The sequence below is a fragment of the Cherax quadricarinatus genome, chromosome 37 (assembly GCF_038502225.1).
Source record: "Cherax quadricarinatus isolate ZL_2023a chromosome 37, ASM3850222v1, whole genome shotgun sequence".
Taxonomy (NCBI): domain Eukaryota; kingdom Metazoa; phylum Arthropoda; class Malacostraca; order Decapoda; family Parastacidae; genus Cherax; species Cherax quadricarinatus.
Window position 1 is genome coordinate 17,509,156 of NC_091328.1, and position 17,500 is coordinate 17,526,655.

At 37.4% G+C, this 17,500-nt stretch overlaps 1 protein-coding gene across 3 annotated transcripts in view; it reads left to right on the forward strand.

Moving 5' to 3' along the window:
* LOC128703977 (uncharacterized) overlaps positions 1–17,500 on the forward strand; it is a 41,023-nt gene that overhangs the window by 12,055 nt on the left and 11,468 nt on the right. Inside the window, exons 1-2 of one of the 3 annotated variants that reach the window (XM_070091923.1) lie at positions 1,481–1,718; positions 5,685–5,884. The exons of 1 other annotated variant lie outside the window; for it this stretch is intronic. The gene's annotated coding sequence lies outside the window, so the exon portion shown is untranslated. Of the gene's footprint in view, positions 1–1,480; positions 1,719–5,684; positions 5,885–17,500 lie in introns of those variants that run through there. One more of the 3 variants, XM_070091922.1, reaches the window with a different exon arrangement.

Sequence of the window (17,500 nt, forward strand, 5' to 3'; positions counted from 1 at the left end):
GAGAGTATGTATAGTTCCTTTATGTAAAAGGAAGGGGGACAAAAGAGATTGTAAAAATTATAGGGGAATAAGTTTACTAAGTTTTCCAGGAAAAGTGTAGGGTAGGGTTATTATTGAGAGAATTAAAGGTAAGACAGAGTAGGATTGTAAATGAGCAGTGGATTAGGGCGTCATGCGTTTTCGCCCACCATGAGGCAGGCCAAAGCAGCATGGGTCGAGTCCTTGGCTAGTGCAGTGTCTATATATATATATATATATATATATATATATATATATATATATATATATATATATATGCTTAACAGTTCGCAAACAGGCGAAATTATTTATAAACTATCTCTCAGTTCACACCAGGATTCGAACCTACACACTGTGCATCAAACTACTTAATACCTTCTCCACTCGGCTAGATCCCAGAAATCTGGCCGAGTGGAGAAGGTACTACGTACCTTGATGCAGAGTGTGTAGTTTCGAATCCTGATTTGGACTGAGAGAGAAATGTTTATATATGTATGTATAGTGTGTGTGTGTGTGCGCGTACTTTGAAAACGTAGTAGGCCCAGTGCTGTACCACTGAGCCACAAAGCTTACAATAGGATTTTTTTTTTACATATACTATTGTGTATCAGTGACATCAGTTCTCATGACTGTCTCTTCCCACTGCCCCAGAAATTTTCATGGTACATCTGGGGCAGTGGGAAGAGACAGTAGGGTCACAGTGCCACTGATAGAGATAGGTCACAAAAGTGTTGGCTGTAAAATTCATTGTAAGCTTCGTGTAAAATCTTTTCATTGTAAGCTTCGTGACTCAGTGGTAGGGCGTTGGGACTGCTACATGCCAGGACCACGATTCGAGCCTCCGTCCATTCTTCTGCTTATTCAGTCAGTGCCACTCGTTGCTCTTTAACACATACATAATGTGAGAAGGAACATTAACATAGTCCTTCTCACATTTTGTATTTGGTGAAGAGGACTTCTGTTGGGGGTAGAAATATTCAAATAAACTATTTTCCGTGTTATTGGCATCGAAAATGTTCATTACAATTTTATTAGTTATTCATATGTATTTAATATTCAGTTTATTTTAATCCTCCTTTTTTTTAGTTAAAATATTCTTGATGCTGCAGTACAGGTGAATTGTGGCTTTAATGGACAATATGGATAGGCTTTAAACCTAACAAACTAATGCAAGACAGTGTACATATATAAATTGAGGGGTGTGTGTGTTGTCATGTTATATAATTTACTTTAATCCTTCTCATAGAAATTAACATATTCTTGGTGTTAATGTACGGGTAAGTTATAGCTTTAATTAATGACCCACATGCAGTTTAGGATTTTAAGCAGAAGAAACTAGCTGCAGCTGTCAACAAGTTTGAAAGAAGTAGCAATGGGGGAGTCCTGCAAGGAAGAGGAAGAGGAGGTGGAGGAGTGGTGGTGGTGGTGTTTGGCTGGATCAATATTTAGCGAGGCTTGGTACGGTGTGAGGAGCCAGCCAACCTCTAGTTGTAGTCAGACCAGCTAGAGTGAATCGTCTCGCGCTCACTCCCCAAACCTTCCCATGCCTTAACCTCTTCACTGGGTTTGCAACAGGAAATCGAGTGATGTTCGAGTGTTTTACTGGTTTGTGATGTGTGCTGGCTTGGTGGTTGACCTGGAGAAGCCCTGGGGGGCCATGTCGTGAGCAGCATAGGGCTTCGCTGCTGGATATCTGAAAAGTAGGTGATGGCGTTGTGTTAGACAGGAGTTCTCACAGACCTTTATTGTGGTAAAGACAAATAAAGGGAAGAATCATAGGAGTGGTAAATACTGTAGTGATTGGTACATATAGGAAGTAGAGGAAATACACACCAGTGATTTTTTTTTGTTTTAAAGGAGTGAAAGTGTCTTGGGTCACAGGAAGGGGTGTGGGGAAATCACAGGTATGCTGAAGTGGGTGATTCAGTGTGAATGTAATTTATTTGATAGCACGAGCAGTTAATTAAATATGATAGGAAACTACGTAGACTTTAAAGAATTTGGAAAAGAAAAATCCACGAAAGTATGATTGGTTTATTAGGTTTAAAGCGTATCGACTATCGGAGACTCATTTAATGGTGCATGTCACCTGTACACCATCAGTCAAGGATGTTAAAATAAACTAAGCGCATATACACCAAGACATACCTCTCCAGGTATATAAACTCTTTGGCGAGAGTGAGGTAAAAGGAAGAGACGGCAAGAAAATCCATATTAAATAAATCGTGAACCTCAATAATTTACACAAATACTGTGCTAGCAAAATTGGAACGAAGGTTTCAAATATTTGTTTAACTTTTTTTTATGTCCATCAAAACACAAGATTCGATTTTTGTGCGATTTGTCATGGCTAGCAATAAAAACAAAACTGAATTCGTTGAAGCATTTATGCCGAACGTTCCCAGGGCGACAGATCCAAATAAGATGGTAATGCAGCTAGGTCTGAGACAGGCGTGTTACCTTGGCAGCGTACGTCAGGCAAGATAATTGCACAGGTGCATGCAAACGGCTCTAGGAACTACCTGAAGAAAAACAGGCACGTCTTCACCCGGGGGGGGGCCTTATACTAAATACTTAAGCTGAGTAAGAATATTGTCTGGAAGTTCAGCAGTTATAGGGTACACAAGCATAACAATTATATGCATACACATTATATAATTTGTGTGTGTGTAATCCTAATATAAGGAAATACCACCTCTGGTGCTAATATAAAATGTTTTAGGGTCCACTAATACCCAGGCATATATTTACTTCTAGGTAAGCAAGGGCAGCAGGTGTAAGAAGACTTGCCCATACATCTCGCCTTGGTCAAGGGTCAAACCCAATACTGTACTTTCCGATTAAGCTTAACGCTCTAATCAGTGCAGTTACACAAATAAGTGCTTGTGTATGGATGTATGTGGGGGTGTATACTTGAAATGCTGTCGATATAACCCTGACCTTTAATTATACAGTTGGAAAACATGTCACGTCCGTTTTTACAGACACGCGAACCGTATTGAGGTACAGAATAATCGTTCATACAAGGACTCTGTAAGTAACATACATGCAGACAGACCCTCTTAAGCGGTTCCCATATGGGTGGTTGTATACCAGTGTAGTCCAGAGGCCACACCACAGATAGATACCATCCCGTGCCTGAACATAGACTAGTGGCATGAGGGGACGTGATTTGCAGCACTGATTTCGACTGCTGGATTGCAATATAGATTTCTTGGGTGGGTAGCCCGCAGCCCTATATAATTTCTTTTTGTATAACCCTTGTGAGTTTAGCCGCGTAGTTTTGATTGTAATAATAATGTATAATTGTGTGATTATGTAAAACTAATATATTTACATATTTGTTATTAGGTATGCTATATGCAAATGTATTACTATTACTATACATTAATTTGCAGTGAAGACTGCAAAGCGTTATTAATACTGCATATAGTCCTTGATATGTCATCTTTGGATAAAAGAAATCGTGAAAATTAATTACTACCTGGCTCCCTGGCTTTTTATTTACCAAATAAAATCATTGTAGTCATTGTTTCAGGTTTGTCAAATTTATTTATGTAGACTGGCAATTTTAAAATTAACCCATTTCATTTTCGCTAGCAACAAGAGAAAAGCGTCGATACTTAAGACTCATCGTGTTTCGACTGCTGTTACCGAACATAGATTTTGTAAGGGTTCACACTCCAGAGGAGTTGGCGGCGGTTTTGCTTTTAAGTGTACAAAAAGGCCGTAGCGTGAAGAAAAAAAAAACAGGTGAAAAGCAAGCTTTTACTGTGACAACGTTTTGCTTTTGTAGAGAGCTTTTATGTCACTTGATAAATCTGCTTAGAGCGAAACGTTGCTACATTAAAAGTCTTTATGCAGCTATATCATTTTTTCATTACTGTTGGCAGTATACATTGTTTAAAAATCTTTAAGGTGCATATTTCATTCTAAAAAAATTAATGGTCTTATTTATTATTTTTTTGACTGGATTGGTCTCCCTCGCTCCTTTCATGCCTTTCCTCCTTTCCCCGTCTTGTTTATCACATGAATTTAATCGGTTTGGCCAACGTAATTCCACCCTCGTGATTAATCAGCCCCAATTAAAAGTAATTTTCGATAATTTACCTCCCCTGCCTTGGCTATGCTTCGGGTTACCAATTATATGGAGGGAGAACCTTGCCTTGGAAAAGGTCAGCCTTGTTTTGTACAAATTTAGAATATCCTTGTGTGTCGCACTTTAGTGAGCCAACCAATAAATTCCTATCCGTGTTATTTTTTTTTTTTTGTTAATATGATTCAGTCCTCGGGCAAGTTTTAGTGACCTTCCTATATGTATGTATAAAGTTTTAGTCAAAATTTGACATCGTGAATTTAGTTGCTTCCACTTTAGACTTTATATTTTAAAATAATTTGGGTATTTCGTAAAGCCAAATATTTCTTTATAACTTGGGACTATTCGCAATTAGGGTATATACAGACTGTGAAGGAAAGGCCTTAGGGATGTTGCAGTTCGGAAGGTCATTTGACTTGTAATGTCTACGCACTTGGGGCAAGACAACTATTAAATGATAGATTTTTTGAGTCTCCCTACCTTGGTATGGGGATGGCAGTTCTTAAACTATAATACACTTTTGAAGAGTAGTTCCTATATATCAGATTGTCATCAATAATGTGTCAAATCGAGTTTTACTGTGATTTTTTTTAATGGTCCAAGTCGGACCGAAACATCGTAAGCTCCCCTCTCTCCTGTCTGCAAGTTATTTGTGTATCAACAAGATTTTTCTCATTTATTTCTCATATTCTAGCCAGACTCTTCATATAAACCGTTTTCTTGAGAATCCAAGTCACTGAGTAATGTACAACGTACAGTACAGAATTTCGGAAAAAAATAGACAGTTACTTGATTCGCAATAGTTCTTCTTACCTGGTGCTTCCAAAGCTCTAAGTCTATTGTTTTAAGCGACGGGAGTTTCATTGTCGAGGTTAACGCCTGCAGGTGGGAGATGTGGGTTGTAATTTTTTATGCAGTAAAAAATCAACACGGTCCCTTGGATTAGAACTAGTAATTAGATTTCAAAGACCTTCATCAACTGGATGAATCATTAGGGCTGCAGTTCACCTGTATATTAATAATCAAGAATGATTTAATCCCTGAAATAGGGATCACGGTTAACTCCTTGTGGACAGATTTACGCATCCGTGTAAATAAATGCCTTATGAGGATAAAGTGTTCCTTAGAACATTCAGTATAAAAAATCCTGGGGGGGGGATGCTTTGATGATGATGAGGTCTAAACCCAAAGAACTGGAGCTACTTTCCTTGGATCAAACCTGATTTCCTCATTCTTGAGGCATTTTATAATCCGAACGGGTTTTCTACTTCCCCATGATGAGTACGTGAATAAATGCTATTATTTGCAGTGTACATATTCTCTACTGTTCAATGTTTTTTTTTATACTATTATCCTTGCCTATCTTTAATTTGGCCTTGCTTAGTTATTTTACGCTCAGCTGGCCTGATGGCAGAGTGCCCATTTGATATCGGATCAACCAAGATGTTGATGCCTTGGGCTCACAAGCCTCCATAGCTATCAAAAAATGGATAATGTGAAATTTTACGTAGAAATATTGTTTTGTCTCGTCCTGCGTGTTCTTCAGGCAATTTTTTTTCTCTCTCTGCAGCATCATCCCAGCACTTACCTGGCTGTGGCCCTTGGGCATGTGTCCTTAACCCCCGTCAAGGTCAGGGCCAGTTTCTCGAGCCGCTCTCCAACTTTCGGCCTGTGCGGCTTGTCCTTCAGGGAACTGGTTAACTGCTGCCATGTTACCTAAGGCGATTCAGTGAAGGATGTCGACCTCAGTACATGGAAAAAAGAGATGAGGTTGTAACGTATAAATATACATTGTTGTATCAGGGTATATATATACCGAGTGACGTGTCTCAGTATCTCATGAATCAAAGGACATGAAGCATGCGTGGCAGAATAGACTAAAGTGCCAAACTCATACAGTGGAGAGAAAAAAAACGCAGGCGTGGGGGAGATCGGAGTTATGAAGTAGGGTACCATACTTGATTACTGGGGCCTGAGCCTAATTTACAGAAAGCAGAAGACAATATCTACACATTCTCACAAACATGATACAAAAGGCATCGTTTCTTCACTAACCATGACTGATTATAATTATAACAATTTACTAACCATGATTTTGACTGTGGTGTTGCATATTCTTTGTTGCCGCTCAATGCCTCATATACACCGAACGGTGTATCTGTGTACCATGGTAAAAACACTTGAATTTAAGCCCGATTTTGGGATTATAAGCCATTTAAACTTGAACAAACTAGTGCATGTACACAAAGTATTCTTTATTCTTCATAGGCGTTAGCAACACTCCTTTGTGTGTGTGTGTGTGTATGTATGTGTATATGTCGTGCCGAATAGGCAGATTTGCGATTTTGGCTTAAATAGCAACGTTCTTCTTGCCGAATAAGGCGAGCTAAATTTTGTGTATGCAGTAATTTCGCAAAAATAATTTTGGACCTAACGAAAAAAAGTTTCATTGTGTTTGTTTATTATTAAATTACTGTAAACTTATCTAAAATATATTTAGTTGGATTAGGCTAAATTAAATTGCGTTTGTTATAATAAGGTGAGACAAGTTTTCTAAGGTTCTATTGGTACAAAATTATTAATTTTTATATAAGATAATTGAAAAAAATATATATCGTTAAACGTATAAGAGAAAATTTTAGAAAGGACTTAATTTTAAACGAGTTCTTGCTAATTGACTAGTTTTACCTATTCGGCACGACATATATAACATGATCATTCGTTCTTGGGGTCATTCGTGTTTCCTGTGCCAAAGTGACACTATTCATCTTAAGAAAACGTTGCATAGCGACGTTGTCGCTATGCAACGTTGGTTATACAAATTCAGGCGTCTTCGCCGTGTTTACCCGGACAGTGTTACATCAAGAGAGCAGTGTGGGTGGAGCAGAGGCGCATTTAATGTTCATCTAGAAATATTAGTGGCGTCATTCTGCTAGTTCATCCCAGCCGGTCTCCCATCCACACAAACAACCCCTTTTAAAGTGATATCATCCTCAGAGAAAAGAATAAGCTTGCTTAGTGAGGGGCTCTTGATCTTTGGAATTGGACCTGTACTCTAATTCCTTGAATCAAGTGTAAATGCTTTTATATCCTCAGAAGCTGTATAACCCCTACGGGTTTACCGCTTTCCCACAAATATAATAGAGGGCCAGGGATGACTAACCATAATGTTGTGTTGCCGTTTGTAGTTCTTTTTCATGTCAGTGCAACTGGGGTGCCTTGATGCTGCTGTAAGATCCTGATCCAAGAAATTGGAGCTACCCTCTCCTTTGTTGGATCATACCCGCTGTAGTGTTCTTTCGTTCTTGTGTTCTGGCTTGTTGATATCTCGTGATATGTCTGAATTAACCTGCATCCTGTATTGGTTTCAAGTGATTTCTTTATTTTTAAGAGTTATCTGGCACCTGTTAAGCCATTCTTTTAATATTTCTTCATTTACCCCTTTTTTGGAGTCAACTTTAATTTCAATTTCATAAATGTTAGAATTATTTATATACGTATCTTATATTCCATTTAGTTTCTCTAAAATACTGCCATAAAACTTTGTGTTTTCCTTTCTTATAATAAAATTATTCATGTTTTAGTTTCTCTTTTCCTCTCTATTCATATATTTAACAACATACTTTATTTCCATCAGAGCATGATCACTCTTTCTAAGCTGGTTAAGATTTCTTTTTTTTTTCGTTTAAGTGTTGACGGTTTATCCTGTCACTCGAGTCGCTTCATTTATAGGATGCATAAAAAAAAAAAAGGATTTTCGTTACGTAACTATTTTGACCACAATTTATTTACAGTTTCAGCCTCATAAGGTGCCAGTTTCTCTCAGTATTGGAAATCACAGATTACCATAACTTTTAATGTATTTGTCACTTTTCATTAATAATTTCCTAAATGTATTATATAATCTTACTTATTTACTCATAAATAATATGTATTTTGTATTTCTATTACTAAAATTCCATCATCGCGTTTAGGATTTTAATTTCTGATGCCTGTATTTTTTCTTTCATCAGAATTGCAATCATCCTCCTTTTTAACCCATTATATCTTCACATTGATCTCTTTCCGTCAAATACATCCTCGTTTAAAATATGGTTTTCCAGCTTAGTTTCACATAGACTGTATCAAGTTTCTTTCATGTATAATGTCCCTTAGTCATTTTTTTTTTAAATTACTCGGAGTACATAATTTTTTTTACAGGTATTTGTCTCACTATTTCCCTTTGAATTTTCATTTATTTTCATTCGAATGAAGCGCCCAGGTTTTGAATATTTAAAGAACCTAAGTACAGGAATTTGTTTGACCTATAACTGTTGGTCCCTTTACGAGAATGAAACCAGAAAGGATCCAGACTTAATTGCTGGACGGGGAAAAAACTATGGGCAAATCATACCTGCTAGTTCCTGTTAACTTAGCAGTAGATAGCATCCGAATAACGTACTGCAGACAAAGATCTTAAACAGATCGAAACGTCCTAATAACAGCTCTTTCGGCAAAGAAGTCTTCGCTTTACAATAAACTGGTAACAGGGTGCTAATCGATTGCTGCGGGTTTCATCTTTGGGAGTGGCATATCATCACCAGGGCCAGGCTTTCAAATGTGTTTAGACAAGATGACAGTTCCCAGCCTGCGAAGGAACTGTGCTAAGGGGTTGCACCCACACTGCTTACTGCAGAAGCTACGGAGTGTTGCCTAGACCCTGAGTTGCTCGTAGCTAGGCAAGCTAATGATAGTCATTATTACCCGGCTGATCAGGGACCTTCAGAAACTGGTCTAATGTTCTCCTGACTATTTACCATGTTCCTTCAATATTTCTGAGGTTTGCCGAAAAGTCATGGACTTGAGATGTTGACTAGTGTTCGTTAATGTTGAGGTAGGTTATCACGTCCTTTTTAAGTTTTCATTGTGACTTGCCTAAAGTTTGATCCCCATTAAGGTATTTGAAGAGACGAATCGTCAGAGTTCAACGCTGTTTATTTGGAAATAAGTTCTACGTGGGCCAATTAAAGAAATTTTCTCTTGGTTCGAGAACCGGCTGAACAGTTAGGAAAAAATCTGAATAATAAGTTACAATTGGTGTTCCACAAGGGTTGTTATTTGACGACATCTTTACAGTCTACATAATGATACAGATGGAGTAAATAGCGATATAATAAGTTCGTTGACAAAAATCGATCAGCAAATATTCAGTATACACGAGAGAGGTTGAGGATTTGGATAGGTTATGTTAGTCAGAAAACAGGCACATAAAAACTATTGGCGACATTTCTTCCATGCAGGAGCTTTATGAAGTGACAAACATCTGTTTGTGACTTGAAGCTCCAGCGTGGGCACAACGTTATTCAATAAAGCTCCAGTGGAACTGCAGCTGTCTTGTTTTCCCAAAAGTTCAATGTGGAGAAAAGCAAGATTCTAATCCTGGGGATACTATAGCTGCGGCATTTATTATAAAACATTTATTATAAAACACGATCAAACCGAATGCGAAAAAGTTGCGTTTAGCAAAACTTTGAGGAAGGTAGTAGTTCACAATTAAGTTAATATGCTTCTTTACTTTGTCAAGAAATATTTTTTGTCGAATATATTCCTTAATTTAGTATTTTATATTCATTCCATAGTCATTTCATAGATATTCTGTTTTATCGTATAACTTATTGAACCTTTTTCAATCGTCCATACAAATAATTATAGTGTAATACCTATTTGAGTAATTATTAATTTTCCCTTTCCTCTCAGAAAAGCGTATTGCCATGTGCATAGCCCGTGCGTAAGTACCATAACCCAACATTTTCTTGTTAGGGCAGACAGAGCCAAGGTTAGACTAGCAATTTTGGGGACATGCGAACGTTGAGTAGGAGCAGTGTGGTGGAGAGGCCAGGCAGTATTCAGTGCTCAGTTAAAACAGTTCTGCATTTTGTAAATAGACGTTTTTGTACTGCCCTTTTCCGCCTTGTAACATTCATTTGAGGTGGTTTTATTCAAAGGACTCCGAAATGGTCGTGTTAATGTGTCGCTCAGCCAGTTAACTGGCTAGGAGAGGCTTTAAAGGGGCATTTTGCTTTCAGCTGACCATACCTTATTCACACGAGTAAAAAAAAAAATCCTTTTGAATAAAATAGCACGTGCAAGATTAAAATTTTTTTTTTTAATAAATTCTTTGGAGAATCTACTGAATGTGTTCCCATCGAGGAAAGTGTCTTGATGCCGATAAGGGGCTCTTGATCAAAGGAATTCGACCAGACCTCCCTATCCTTGAATCGAACCTGATTGTCTCCCATTCACCCAGGCGCTGTACGACCCGTGCAGGTTTGGCTCTCCGTGAATAATAATTTATTCTTAAAATAGAGATAGGATAAACTCAATGTATCTGCAGCGAGTGAGACTCCATCTCGAGGAATATACGCGCAATGACTTGTAGTTTTTAAACCCTGTTGCACATTAGCACTGACTGTCAGAAAACCTATTATTCTGAAGTCCTGTTTGACTAAATAATAGGATGTGACACTTTTTATTATTGACATTCTGAATTAATATTTACGTTTCTTATGCTCTAGTTATTTTTCAACCAATTTATCGGTATTATACCTTATTCAGTAGCACTATCATAATATAATATATTCAGGTTTACTGTACTGCATATGGTTTACAGGCTGTTATATTTTTCTCTGTAATATTGTTTTATGCATATATGGGTGGTAAATTATGTGCACTAAACCTGGGAAAACCGTAGTACGTATACTGTCCCATGCTAGGTAGGTCTTACCCGAATATACCTTTTCCTACTCATATGAACTAAACTTTTATAGATTTTAGCAGGATAGTCAGTTGGCAGGTGTGGTGCTGTGGTTGGGTAAGGGACAGTGGTGGTGGTGGTGGGGGGGGGGAAGTTGTGACAGTTGGCATCAACGCTGAGTGGCTGGAATTGGCCATAAGAGGCGCAGTCCAACACGGTCGTCCTGTCTGAGTTCTCATAGTGTAAAAGTGTGAGGAATCTTCATTCTAACTGACAGGCGAGTTCCTCGATTTCGTTCAAGGTTTTACTGAGCTATTTTCTTCCATTGAAGGGCACGAGTCTTCTATTAAGCAGATAGGGTTAATTTTCGTCATGCTTCTTTGACTGTTTTTGTGAAGGGGTATTGTGTTTTGTTCTTATATATATCACGGTACCACTGCGATATGCACTATTCCACTATGTATGATACTATTGTCAGGGAGGCTCTCACAATTTTTCTTGTTCACACGGCACACCTAGGCCTGTGGTTCCCCTCTGTGAGTATTGCTCTGCTATGTTATTGCACACTTTATCCTTTTTTGGCTCACTGTACACCGTTATTTACTAGATTAGTTTCAAGCGCTGGAGGGAAGTACTTTATAAGTTCACTGGCACAGTTTAAAGTTTCTGGCACGTAAAAGAAACCGTGATAATCCACGAAAACGGCGGAGCACGGCAGACGAATACAACTAACCAGGGAGGTTATTGTAAGACGTAAATATATACACCAAAAAGCAAATATCTGAGTTTATTTTAATCCCACTTTTACTTATTGAAGCTTTCTTGATGTTAGTCTACAAGCGAATTATAGCCTTAATCATCCAGTGTGCAGTAGGTAGGCTTTAAATCGGATGTACTAAGAATTGAAAGGTTTCTGCATCATTATTATTTTGAATAGAAGGAAATTGTGTTTTTTTGCTTTATTTATCGTTTATTTAATGATACAAATATGATTATGGTGTAAATTTAAATAATTACTGAGCAGTTCTAGCAAACGATATTTAGATAAGTGTAATTTAAAACGTTGAACCTCGTATTAATAACAAAAAGATAAATGGAAGGTTATTAAGAAACTTACATATACCTTGAACATGTTATCATATTTTTCTTCTCTCTTCCTTCACTCACTCCAACCCTGTCACACCCTGATATTTCCTTACACGCTCTCCTTTCTTGTTACTGTATACACTTCCCTGTTATTTCGTTCGTTGCCATAGTCTGGTTCACCAGCACTGTAACTTGCCAACTTTCCTCTCTCTCAATCTTCCTTTTCGCTACGCAGTGGTCTGCCAAACCTGGAGGTAATTGGTCAGGTTTACATAAAAAATTTTCGGAAAGTTTTTGAGAGGGTTTAAATACTGAAATGCTGTCTATACCTTTGATGAGGTTTCTAGTCGGGGGTGGAGGGCAGATTTTCATTGTTATATGTATGACCATTTTATATAAAATATCTACTGTTCTCGTGCATTCATGTTAGTGCTTCAGGATAGAGAGGGTGATTAATATTTGTCGTTCGAACAAAATACGCATCTCCCTCGAACTTGCGTCTCATCTGTCTTCAGTTCTTTCCCGTTCATTGCCATCCTGTGAATCAGAAGTCTTCCTCCTCACGAGTCCCATATCATAACTCTTCTTCGTTCATCCTTAGTTTGATCTTTCCTATCGTTCTCACCCCGCACTTATTAACCCAAAGTTGGTGATTAATCTTCCTGCTCCCTTTGTTAAAATATTTTCAACTTTGTACCAGCATTTTTGGTAGGCTAGTATGGTATTATGCAAACCTCGTTTGCAGTATTTTGTCGAACCTTCCCCGACTTCAGCTTCTGTGGACTTAACCCCAGGCTCTTGTCGCTCCAGTTTTTACGGTCTTTAATCTCGCCCAAGAAGTCTTGAAGAAAGTCAGTAACGAGCTATACAGAATATTAAATTATTTTCGACAAGCTCCCGAGGATAAAGTTGCTTTGGTATGTAATAGGTTTCAGAGCAAGTGGATGTTAAAGTGTGATAGAAAGGGAAATTTTGTATGCAATTGTTGTTTACTTATTCTTGAGCTGCCCCGTGTAAAATTCATTAACTTGGCGGAATTTAGTCACAGGAATAACATGTATTTCAGGTTACTTAAAAAAAAAAATAAGAGCCTTTACCACTCCTTTCACAACAATAAACCATAATAATTCAGCAATTCGCTTGTATATCATTGTTAATGCAAATGTTGGGTTATACAGTGCTTAGGATTTGGCTATTATGTTTAATCTTTAAGAAAAGACATCTCTTGACGTTGGGCAGGTGTGATTCGGAATTGTCTTAAAAGATAAAGGGTTAGCATGAAACTAGGTTCACTTTCAAGTTCTTCAGTATGATTCATTTGACACATAAGCACTGCATAAAATGAATAGGGCTCTGAATGATAAAACAGGAAAGCCACATATGAGCAGTGAATATCAGCACTTCTTGTACTAACGTTTTTGTTATGCCAACATTGCATGATGGTTTGGTCTTGTTAGGTTTAAAGAATATTAACTATAAGAGGGTTAACAAAATAAGGCTGCGTGTCACCTGTGTACCACCAGTTTATTAAGGATACTGAAATACCTAATAAGAGATTGATGTAACCTCTCAGTTTATATATAACGTAATATACACATCTATATAAAACGTATTTAACACCCTTGCTAATGGGTTTCTGTCTGTACCTATCTGTGGCTAGTAGGTTATTTTACAGGAATGGAGAATTATTCCTATATTTAGCCTATGGTGCAGTGTACATAGGAGGCAGCAGGTGTTGCCACATATAACCATAAAAGCTAATGATGTCAGTGAAATCGAAAAAAATAATTATTACATGCATTTTGGGAAGAAAAAATAGGATATTTCAAACATTGCCCCAATTTAACTTCGATGAAACTCTTAATTATCGTAAGGACAGTCATTAGACTGTCGCAAACTGTTAATTAGTATTATTATGAAATAGTTAACGTATGGAGGGAGGGTTATCAAAGGCCTGGTGAGGTCGGAGGTGACGTCACAAGGCAATATTGGAAGATTCATGAGCATGCAAATGGTTCCATGTTCCCAGAGGCTATGACACGCACTCTTGTCGTGAGCCATAGGATGCAGCTGCATCCTATGATTTTTATTATTGTTGATTATTATTTAGTTATTATTTGCGGTTTGATAAATCGTTTGAACTGTGTAGTCTGTTCATTACTGGAAAGACCGCAAGGGAATAAGTGACGGTGAATGTGTTTCCTTTCTTTGGGTCACCAGAAACGACAGATATGTGGAGTGATGATAATATTATGTATTTTTATTAAGTAATTGTGTCCATTTTTCATCGTTACTACACAACATTAAGTACGGTAACATATGATTCTAGAAAAATACAAATAGAAAAGTACAACTGCAGATAAAAAGATGCGCTGGACCAAGATAATACGGAATGCATAATAAAAGTGAATGATGAAAAGAAGAGAAATAGTTTTGAATATATTGTGTTTGCACTATAACACTGACTTCGTCCTAAATATTTAAATTAAATTATAAACAACACCATTAAGAGAGCGAGAGCAAGCCCAGTTTAAAACACGACCATGGAGCTGGGAGGGACTTGCTATGTTGTGCAGCAATCGATGACTCCAGCAATGATCCACACCCTCCACCACAAACACCCTCCAACGCAAACACACACTTTTCACGGGGAAGGGTGAAGGACTCTGTTCCAAGGAATTGGAGTTCCCTGCCGATAGTCGAGAAAATGAGACTTTGAAAGATAAGTTTTCATTGGAATGTTTCGATCTGGTGAGATGTTCATTAAATCATGCAGAATATAGAAATGTACGCAAATTATACTTACATTTCTGAACACATTGTTAAATGCTAATCTGCAGAACATTTGTGGCTTGATTTGACCTTGGTTCACCTCGCTTGCCAATGGCTTAACCTAACTTATGGCTTTCCTACTCGAGACTTTGAAGTTCAAGATGAACCAGAACATCATCTGGTTTTTATTTTCAGTTTTCCAATTCGTGTTTCTTGTGAATTATAAAAGAAACGCTAAAACCCCATAAATAGTATATGCGGAGTTGCGTAAATATTGTTTAGTAAAATAATTGTTCGTTGCAACAATACTACAATGTTGTATTCCCTTTAGTAGGACTACTTCGATACCAAAACATTTTCACATCAATATTATAAAATATTTTTTTATTGATTCTGCTATATATTTTTACTTGGTAATACAAAGCAAAATTGTTTTCTTGAATTTTGTGAGAGAACTCAGTGACAGTGTAGGCGAGTTACCCAAAACTCACTGCCTAAGCCTCTACGCTTTAGAGGCTTAGACTGTTGAGTTTGAGTGGGGGAAGGAGAGTGTGTGAGTATGCTGCTGGACCTGTTTTGATGACGCAGTGTAGTTGTGGGATGGAGGGGGAGAGGTGGTGTCTGGAAGGTGTGGTGATGGAGGGGAAAGTTGCTAGATGATAGTGGAGGGGAAGAATTGCTAGATGATAATTAATGGAACACATTTAGATTTATTTAACAGCACTTCTCATTTTCTGCTTCTTGCAATCTGTAGGTTAATTTTGTTGGCCGTTATTTTTGAAGAAAAGATCACTTAAAGATACAGAAAAAAGTATTTCCATCGATAAAAGTTTTTGCACGGTTAACACTTTACAATAATAAAAAAAAAACGTACATCATGTTGGTGAAATAAGTTTATTTATATTTTTAATTGAACATCCATCCAGTGGATGGTATTACAAAATGCAATCGATTACTTAAACATAGGAAAAATATAATTAAGGGGAAGGGTTAAATCCGTGGTGGGGTTAATATAGTGGTAGGGAATAAGGAGGTAGTCAAGATTGATCCAAGGGAAGAATAGCTCCAGTTCCTTCAAACTCAAACCCTTCATATGATGGGAATGAGACCCTTGTTAATAATAGAGAAAGCGACCGCCATGACTAGGTGGTATTTAATGGAATAGATCTTACTATTGCGGTGTCCTTGCCTCTTCACAATTTGTCGATTTTTCTGACTGAAAATAAAAATATAATCTTTAGACACTTGCCATTTATGACGTTCATTTGAATATTTCAGTTTATAACTTGAGTGCCTGTAATGATTATATGCATTTTTATAAATATTAATTAGTTATATGTTTTCTAATACCCTTTATGATGCTGACGCAGTAAGACATTTTATGGTTCTCTTTTTTTTATGTAGTTTTACTATTTTTTTTTTTTTTTTTTTGCATTTGTGCTGAATGTGAATGTTTTAAATTTGCGTCTGTTAACTTCCCCAAGTATTCTCAAGTGTGTATATTAATGTTGTTTAGTGCATAACTACTGTTTTCTATGCTGAGCCAAAATGCAAAAGGAGTTTTAGTAAATGAAGAGCCGTGTGTGGAGCAGTACACAGTAGTAGGTGCTACAGCACTTCGAAATTTTAAAAGATAATGAGATGAAAAATTACTGTATTTACAGATAGGCAATTGCAAATAGGTAGTTAATATATTTTCCCCTTAATATAAAAACTACTACTAAGCAAGAGTCTTTGACTTTTTTTTTTTTAACTTTAAAAGTATAAAAATTCATATAACTTTTCAAGAGTATGTATTGTAAGAGCTTGTCAGTGGTTGGCTCTTGAGAATAATATTTTCACGAACACGTGTCAAGAGCAGAATGCGCAGCAAGCGGCAGCAGCTGATGCGCATTTTGCATAATATATCTACTCCGGTCACGTAACTTACACGTGCACTCTTGTAAAAAGTCACTATCAAGTCTATTGCCGATGTTGTATTAGGAAATATTAATAAAGTGTTTACTACTAAAGCTGTCTGCCAGAAAGACTACAACGTATATTATTTGTGCCCAGGGTACAGTCGCATTCGATGACGTCATGGAGTCTTGTGCGTCATGAGGAACCTGTTCCGTTTAGCTTCTCACCTTTACTGGCTGCCTGGTGTCCTCTGATGACCTGCTTCAGTGTGACTGGTTGGAGGCTGGTAGCCCATGGAGGATTTGTTTTGCCTGAAAAAGGTTTTGCATTGCTATTCAGTGGATTTTATATTTGCGGTTGTTCATGAAGCAACTTTTGTTGATTGGTGCTTATAAACTTCATCTGCTGAGGCGATAAGTGATTAGCTATTACAAAGTGCTAACGTTTTATGAAACTGATGTATAGGGTATGTATACTAACAGGATAAATGTGTGTGGATTTGTGAATTTACGTAATTTGATGGCATGTAAGGTATTTCAAAATATACTGACTGCTGTCGTGACGCCAAGTAGCATTGTTGAAGCAAATATTTTTAGCTTTAGCACTAGGTTGGACAGGTACACTGGGGGAGGAGGTTGGGTCAAGTTGCATCGCAGTGCGTATCATTGGGTCAGTAATGGTATATATTATACTGGAGTAAGACGCAAGTGTATCACCTGGACGTTTTAATTGACGAGACGTTTAATCTGTTATTAATTTATTTTAATTATAATATGCAGTGAAATATATTCAGGATACAGTGAGTTTTAACCAAGATTATTAAGTTTGTAAAAGCTTGAATTGTACTATAACTGCTGTCTCCCAAGCACAGTCTTAGATGAAGATTAGTGTTTTGC